The 9,257-nt window shown below is 35.7% G+C and overlaps 1 long non-coding RNA gene across 1 annotated transcript; it reads right to left on the reverse strand.

Moving 5' to 3' along the window:
• Nucleotides 1-225: 225 nt before the first annotated feature.
• On the reverse strand, nt 226-665 carry LOC114363691 (uncharacterized). Its single transcript, XR_003656793.1, has 2 exons — nt 628-665; nt 226-323 (listed from the first exon to the last, which is right to left on the reverse strand). It is a non-coding gene; the product is annotated as an uncharacterized LOC114363691 (long non-coding RNA).
• Between the last annotated feature and the right edge of the window lie 8,592 nt (nt 666-9,257).

Here is a 9,257-nt window from a genome sequence, read left to right on the forward strand (position 1 = left end):
GCAACGAGCGGGCAGCGCACTCCTTCTTTTGCCCACAATAAATCGAGCGTTAGGAATAAATTTGAATCGTAATAAAATTGTCGCCGTTGTTCAGACATTTCGTTTGCGAATAAAAACAAATATCTCGACAACACAACNTTTGTTTCATGTGACTAAAATAAAGCCAAAAAATCAATCAACATCAAAAATATTTTATTCAAATTTGACCAGTATTTTGATGTACAACATATTTCAAAAAAGGTGTAATTATTACTTACATTTACTGGTGTGCTTGTTTTGTATGTTCCATCTATGTCTATCTCATAATCTTTTGTTTCATGTGACTAAAATTATCAAAACAAAAAAATCTATCAAAATCTAAAATTAATTTGAATAATTTCAGTTTCAGTTTGTTTGGTATATCGATAAACTTATCGACATTTTTCAAGCCCTTTACGTCATAAAAAATGAGATGTGAATGAATGAATGAAACCTATAATCCAACCAAATTAAATATGCTACATGTTTTAAGCATTTACATGTACAATGAGTACTTTTTAAAATGACGTAATCATATTTTGTTTACATATCAAATTTTATTTATTTTACGAAAAAATAGCTACTATAATAGATTTAAAATGTACTTACGCGTGATAAGAAACATTTCTTGTGTGACAGGAATAATTTTTGCAATAAAGTACGGCACATTTACCCATTTTTCGTGATATTTTTACTCTTCGAGAGCTGGCGTCATACTGACAAAGTGACAACCTGACAACATTTACCATGGCTAATTTAGCCTTGGTAAGTGCTAGCGGGGTAAAGACGAAAACGTCACTCGTTACGCGTCCAGTGGTTTATTCGTCCAAGATGCCAATCCTAGAATAACTCAACTGGGTGAAGCATATTGTAAGTTATTGAAAAAAATAAATAGTTTCTGTGATCTGTGATAACAATTGATTGTTTACCGAATTAAGTATCGCTTTCGCCGTTTGCTTATAGTTTGGATATTTTTTTTTCTTAACAAAAAGTTTGTAAATATTTTATTCCAACATATTATAAACTGGTAATTCCGATGACAGTAAAACTATACAATGTGTTAACCATTTTCTCGCCTCGCTTCGCCAAGCCAAGCTTCACGAGTGCACGAACAAAGCCTTGAAAGCATAATACGTCGAATCGCGTAATTGGCCCGTGAGCACGCAAATTGACTGTGAACGCCTTAACCGATGGGGCTACGGAGTGATCAAGTAATACGAAAATATAGAGGTTTTTGCAAGTCAGTGATTGGGGTTATATAAAATCTTTTTCTTCGAAAATGTTTTTCATTTTGCGTTAGAAATCAACGCTCTACCTCAAATGGTCACATTATTAAGAATATTTATGTAGATATTTCTGATTTAAAAACTAATTTTAAGTACCATCGGCCACACTTTTAGTTACCCATTTTCGTCTCGCTCTCATCAAACGGTGATTCTTTGCGATAGAACGAGACGACATGACCAGAAATGGGTAGCTAGAACTGTGGCTGATAGTACATAGTTTATTTCTCTTTTCGACAGTAAAAAATAAATCAGTTGCACAATCTGTTTTGAGCTACACGTCAAGCTTCGCTTGTCTTGTCTTGCCTGTGTAGTTACTGTCTTCAAAACTGTAGCACCTTATAGGCCAGTAGAATTAAACACAAAAATTGATTAAATCGGAAATAATTCCTACAAAAGATTTTTTTGCTTTAATGGCTTCATTGGTTGCCCATTAAGACTCTCCTAAGTTTTCGACTTCGACGGAGTTGTGCTTAAGTAGTGGGGGCCCCCGAAAGGGGCGTTTTTTCGGTTTTCCGGTTATACCACGTAAAGAACTTACCGGATTACTAATGTTTGGCCAAAAAACGTTTCCCAAATTATCACATCGCAAACAACATTTCGCAAATTTTCATTTGGCAAATTCTCATTTGGCAAAACAACTTATAGCAAACTTTTAATTCGCAAATGCCGTTTTTGGCATATTATTGTTTAGCAAATTATTGTTTGGCAAAGTATGTTTTGGCAAACGTTTCATTTGGCAAAAATATTTCACGATACACTATTTACAAAATAATTTGATTGGTGCGTAGAATGGAATACAAATTAATTTGTGGTTATTATTTTGTTTAGTGGGTAGTTAATATAAAATTTGTTTTAAATTAATTTTCATATTTCATTCTTTTTATCGAAATTTCCAAATGGTTCATTAACAATAGAGGTGATTCTAGCGCTCGGCGGCCGCTGCCGCGGCACGCTTCGCTCGCCTTCGCGCGTTAAGGGTCACTGTTCTAACCTAACCTAACCTACTATTTTATGCAATACCTACTTTCTGCAAATAGAAAAAACGGGTCTTTGATTCTTATAGATCGCGATGTCAGGATTCAGAATATTCAAAACAATCATAAATGCAGTAAGTGGTACTTACTGCGTTTATAAATTGTGCGGCAGCATTTCCGTCTAGCTCTCATCAAACGGTGATTCGTTGTGAGAGAACGAGACGACATGACCGGAAATGGGTAGCTGGAACTGTGGCTGATAGTACATAGTTTAATTCTCTTTCTACAGTACAGTTTCTACAGTAAAAAATAAACCAGTTGCACAATCTGTTTGAGCTGCACGTCAAGCTTCGTTTATAGTTACGGTCTTCAAAACTGTAGCACCTTATAAAGTTTTAGAATGTTCGATTTTGCATAAGTACTAATACTATTTTGATGCGTTGCAGACCATGTATACCTACATGACACGAACGTTTTACGAGCACAATACATACGTCAAAGCGCGTAATTGGCCCGTGAGCTCGCAAATTGGCCGTGAACGCCTTAGGCCCGGTCTCTAGTACCAAAGCGGAGCTGAGCAAAGAAGTGTGTTAAATAACCAATCAGATTTCATTGTTTCCACTTTTCTCTTGCCACCGCTGTCAAATTAGAAAACTTTGACAGCCCAATACTTCTCCGCTCCGCTTTGATGGAAGCCGCGTATTAAGTAAGCCTGCGAGCCTGGAAAAAGTGTGTTGAAGTCATTTAAAATGTAGAGTGCTTTTATTGATTTCTGTATATTGTATGCATATATTAATGTAGATTGCATAAGCTGTTATTGTCATTGTTTTATTGAGCTGTTTTCGCTCTACTTAATGGTCATTAGAACAAATTGGTCAGATGATTTATTGAAACTAATGATAGGTAAATGACTGAATAACCTTTAGCTTAAATAGTCTTTAGCTTAGGCTGAGTTGTACCACCTTATTTTAACCGTTAATTAACCCAATAACAATAACCGGTGCTTTTTGTATGGAGTTCGACAGATTTTTGAAGTTTGTCAAAGTTAAAGTGAGATGGTGCAACTCAGCCTTGATATCCCTTCATTATTAATCTTTCAGTTTGAAGCAGGCTAGCTACATTGTAAATAAAATTATGCATAGTCTTGTATGCCAATAGATGCCAATCTATACTAATATTATAAAGCTGAAGAGTTTGTTTGTAGTTCAAGTAAACACTTGAACGCGCTAATCACAGGAACTACCGGTCCGATTTGAAAAATTCTTTCAATGTTAGATGGCTCATTTACCGAGAAAGGCTATAGGCTATATTATTATACAGGGTGGAATTTTGTAATTCCACCTGGAGGGAAACTACTTTCAATACTGTAGATAGAAAATTTTAGTCAAAGAAAACATTCCTTAATTTAGGAAAAGAAATAGAACTGCATTAGCAAAAATGAAAAATGTTGCGAAAACAGGTTTTCACGCGTACGAAGTCGCGGGCACAGCTAGTAGTTTATAAACACGTAATAAAAGTTTACAGTTACGACCTGCTCCGAATTTGACCGATCGTTCTCTACCTGTGCCAAGAAATTAGTTTCTTTTGAGTTTTGCTACGTTTTATACTAAATCGCTAGTTCCCTGCCAAGTAAGTTTCTTTTTGGATCTTATTTACCTGTGCTTTTGGCAATAAATAATTTCATCTGTTGGCAAAATCAAGTATTCAAATTGATGAATCCTAAAGCGATGATAGCCGAAAAGTGACGGGGTCGGACTGGCTGACTCGTGATCCGAGAAACGCGGGCTCGATCCCCGCCGCCGCTTCGACTATTGTGGTGAGCCCACTCGTAACACAAGCATATTTAGCTTACCACGAGGAGTTAACGGGATTATTCGTATTTTGTATTCTTTTATTCAAAGTAAAAAGTCATAAATGAAAAACATATTTCCTATATTTTCTTCCAAAATATGTCCACTGCTGGATTAAAGACCTCCCCTTAGGATTTCTACAAGCATTGGTCTTGCACTGCCCGTATCCAGGTGCTTGCTACAACTCTCACTAGATCGTCGGTCCACTGAGTGGGAGGCCTGTCTGCCACAATTTATTCTACTCTTGTACGTCTTTAAATCAAATAGTCCAAAAAATAATAAGATAACTTTATAATGTATTAAAGCTATAAACGAACGTCTAGATAAAATAATATAAATGGTAAATAAAACGTAAGCTTTAAAAACATTAACCCCCTTACTAATAAAAAGTTACACAGTTGTTGAACACTGTTTTAAAATGACATTTCCATACTAAACGTCACTTTAAAACACTGATCAACGAGCGTGTAAGTTTTGTTAGTAAGGGGGTTAATCTCTAGTCAGGTAAAATCAAAAAGTCCCGCTTAGCTGTCGTGAATCCAGAATCACTGACTGAGCGCTAACCTTAATGGATTTCCGTGCTCCTACTGACACGGGCAGTTACCCCCCACAATGCTGACGTACACACTTTTAGTACTACTTACTTACGGGCAGTGCATTGACTTTAGTTTGCTAAAGAATAGACCAATGGTCACATAAAGGTGCAAGTTCGTAGCTGATTTAGACATCAGCAGCAGACGACGTGTCGTCGCGACACTACTGGTTTCTGTTGTTAGTGGCTGGTAGATCTATTCTCATAAATAAAACACTGGATAGATACCTTACTTTCACATTATATTGCCTCATTTTTAAATACAATTCATTACTTAGCACAAAAACGCGCGGAGTCGTCCACTCGCGTCCCTCTAATCTGACGTTTCAGTGTGACATTACGTCAGTGTCACTATGACAGCAACTCATTGGCTTTATTGATTAACGGTATTTAACGTTTTGGATTTTTCACATTAAATTAACACTATGTATTCTATGAAATAGCATTCGTTGCTAGCGACACGTCGACTGAAAGTATTTCATAGAAATACATAGAAAGTGACGTGTCGCGGTGTCATATCGCCTGCTGCTGGAATGATACCTTAAACGAAGCTAGTATGTACTTTTGCAGCTCAAACTTCATGTTTAAAAAACATAACTCTCCTTCTGGCGCAGTTGGGTAAACATTTTTCATTTTAGAATTTTTAAAAAGTCTGTCTGCTAAGTATAATAATACCTACTAGTTTTATCGTCCCGAAGTAGTGGTAGGGTTAATACTGGGACGTGTTAAAGTGCTTTTTAAAAGCCTACCTACTTGCAAAAATAAAATGAGTTTTATGTTATGAGTTTTATTCGCTGACGAATTTTTTTTAATTTCATGAGGGTAACTTTTTTATTTTTATAAGTACTATTAAATTAATTTGAAAAGTAGATAGTTTCTCGGTTTCTTTGTTCACCAATGAATGCTGCAAAAGCTCGATAAAAGTATTACTGTATTACCTACTCGTAGAAGATTAGTACTTAGTGTTCTTTTCAATAAGATAATGGCATTTTCGATAAAAGGCTTTTATCAAAATTAAACTATTTTGTACTTTTAAAAAATGTTTTGGTTTTCAAAATCACTCTCTAGCAAATGGTAATGTAACTGGTATAAAAAGCATTTTTTTTTATTCTCAGTGGTTTTTAAAAGGGCTCTTTACGTGGGGTCTTACGTGGTTAGTGTATCGTAATACAACGCAATTGCGGTTGAGGGCTTAAATACTGATGGGGCCAATTTATTTTGTAACCACAGTCATTGATTTATGTGTATTTTATATCCACAATGTTCTTTATGTAAGTATCTTTACTACAATATACAGAACGAATAAATAATATTCGTTCTGTATATTGTAGTAAAGATAGTACGTATGCTAGACGCCACTTCAACCATTATAACACCGTACATGTCATTGTTTTTTTTTTCAAACAAAGATAAATTACCTAGTCTGACTAAGGGTCTGCTCTTGCTTTCGTTCGTTCGTTCGTTTCAGCCAAATGACGTCCACTGCTGGACAAAGGCCTCCCCCAAGGTTTTCCATAATGAACAGTCCTGCGCTGCCCGCATCCAGCTCTTCTCGCGACCTTTACCAGGTCGTCTGTCCACCTAGTAGGAGGCCTGCCCACGCTACGTCTTCCAGCCCGTGGTCGCCACTCGAGAACTTTCCTACCCCAACGGCCATCGTCTCTACGAGCTATGTGCCCCGCCCACTGCCACTTGATTTTAGCAATTCTGCGAGCTATGTCGGTGCCCTTGCTTTGGACTGATGTAATCCCACAGAAATCACTTTAATGCTGCTTGCTATGCTTGTTAGGGGCAAAGCAGCAGCTCTAGCTGTAGTTGTTATTATTGGAATAAATATTTATTTTCATTTTCTTTCATTTGTCTATAAACGGGGTCGTATTTTCTTATAACCGTTTTTACAGTCTTCGAGATTTTGCAAGCAATTATCATGACTCCATTTTAGGGGCTTTTTCGCTAGAATTATCTCTTCAACTCACCCCTGGTCCCGAATTGACCCATAACATAAACCCGTTCGCTGCCCAGCTCCACATGAAAGTTTTGCCTTCGAAGCTTAGGCTGTGTCCACATCAATGCAAAAAAAAAACAAAATGTTATTGATGCAGACATCGTCATTTAGGTATTTATCTGTAAATTATAAATGACTTGAAAAAATTGAGCTGCCTGAGGTGGGAGTCGAACCCACGACCTTTCGCTTGCCGGGCGACTGTTCTTCCTGCCCGTTGAGATGCAAGTTGCAACTATTAACGCTGAAAATTTAATAACTAGGTATTTAGTTAGGTACTTAGTTCAAAAATTCGCGCCTATCGAAAAAAAATAATGATAGTCTATGGCTTAAAGTATTCAAAATCAGGTGTCCGAACTTATTAGTATAAGAAAAACAAAATGTCACTGTCAAATTGTCATTTTTCTTTGACAAGGTGGTTCGTCCGAAAAGACGTGATGTGCGATTATTTTTTTTCTTCACGTAAACGTAGTTTAATTGCAAAACTGACCAGTATAATTTAAGTTAAAATACTGCTCAACAAGCAAAATATTTTTCCCAATTTGAAGTAGTTTTTTAAGATTTTCTTTCGTTTGAAAATAATAGTTCTTTGCAAGGAACATTCGGTCTTGATGGTGAAAGTTTTATTTTTGTATATTTTTTCTATTGAGATGGGATTGGGTATTGGACTATTAAAATTATGATATGATTGAGAAAATTTACCCTGAGAACGTTCTGATTTTTAGTTTAGTAAATATTATAATTTACATGAATATTCACTTTACTTCTTATACATTTTAACCTATAATTAGTATATGTTATAAAACCGATAGTACTTATAAAAGTACTAATTATGAAACATTAAATAAAATTAAAACCGTTGTACCTTTTCAGTTACATTTATTAATATCATTATTGTATCTTTATGTAGTATTAATTTATTAAGAAGGTTACATTTACGTTTCACTTTAAAGTATAAAATACAATTTATTTACTTTTACTTTTTAAAGTCTGTAATACCGAATGTTCTTTTAAGAGAAAACATTTTTTTTTTATTTTTCACCTAAAATAAGCTCTATGCACTATTATATGTATAGAGCCCCTAAAAATATGAATGCAAAAGAAAATCTCTAACATAGATTTTTTTTTACTCGAAGTGCTCGGCGTTTACTACTCGTACACTACTACATTCGGCGATACTTAGAAGTCGACAAAATTTACTCTTCGGTCTTACGAGGATAAAAGCCAGTGAACATTAAACAATTAAGGTTGAACTAGTGTCATAGGTTTCCTATCAAACATAATAAAGCTTGTAAGCCAAGATTTAAATTTTTTGCTTAACCTAAAAGTTGACTGGAAGAAAATACTATTATGGCTTTGAGTTTGCCTTTTGGACTCCGATATTGTGTGCAATGAAATAAATAATCGCACGTTCACGTTCATAAGTGCCAAATATTGGTCTTATGCCCGTTTTCACCATAAATTCGTAATTTTTAAGTGAACCCTATGAAAACAAAATGCCTGTTATGTGTCACCATAGGAGTCACTTAAAAATTAGGGATTGAAAGATTTTTCATTTTCATTTTGTTTTTTAAAAAAAGTTTTGGGTCATGACTGGCCATTGAGCCCGCGCCTTTACCCTAGCGGGCAGATAGACAAACGTATAAACTGTTAAAAGGGTTTAAAGTGCTCATAAATATGTCTCCAACGATCGCGGAGCCTCACAGAAGTCAATTTGAAACCGTTCCAGCTTCAAATCGAGTTGAAAATAGAATAATACGCGCAAATGTTGCTAAGTTCTTCAAAATGGCCGTCTCTGTTGTTTTTTATTAGGTGCTATAGTAAAAGAGAGCCCCTCGAATGTAATATTTTAAAGACAATCCCATCAAAAACAATACTTGTCAAAAAAACCAAGTCTCGCAACTCAGTTGTTCTACGGTAAAAAGTTGTGAGATCCATGTAATACCAAGTCCAGGCCAGGAAATCTTTAACGTTTTACATAAATTATTGACTTGGCCATCGCACTAAATAATTTTATTTACACGTGTTTTCATGCGATGGCCAAGTCAATATATTTNATTAATGAAGGTTTAAAAATGTTCGATTTTGCAACAACAATATACTTCTATAAGTACATAAGACTATTTTGATGCGTTGCAGACTATGCATGACACGAACGTTTTATGAGCACAATACGTCAAAGCGCGTAATTGGCCCGTGAGCGCGCAAATTGGCCGTGAACGCCTTAGGCCCGGTCTCTACCAAAGAGCTTGAGCAGAGAAGTGTGTTGAATAACCAATCAGAGTTCATTATTTCCACTTTTCTCTTGCCACCGCTGTCAAATTAGAAAACTTTGACAGCCCGATACTTCTCCGCTCCGCTTTGATGGAAGCCGGGTTTTAAGTAAGCCTGCGAGGCTGGAAAAAGTGTGTTGAAGTCATTTAAAATGTAGAGTCCTTTTATTGATTTCTGTATATTGTATGCATATATATTAATGTAGATTGCATAAGCTGTTATTGTCATTGTTTTATTGAGCTGTTTTCGCTCTACTTCATG

This window comes from Ostrinia furnacalis, unplaced genomic scaffold (assembly GCF_004193835.3).
Source record: "Ostrinia furnacalis isolate ACB-3 unplaced genomic scaffold, ASM419383v2 OfSCF7233, whole genome shotgun sequence".
Taxonomy (NCBI): domain Eukaryota; kingdom Metazoa; phylum Arthropoda; class Insecta; order Lepidoptera; family Crambidae; genus Ostrinia; species Ostrinia furnacalis.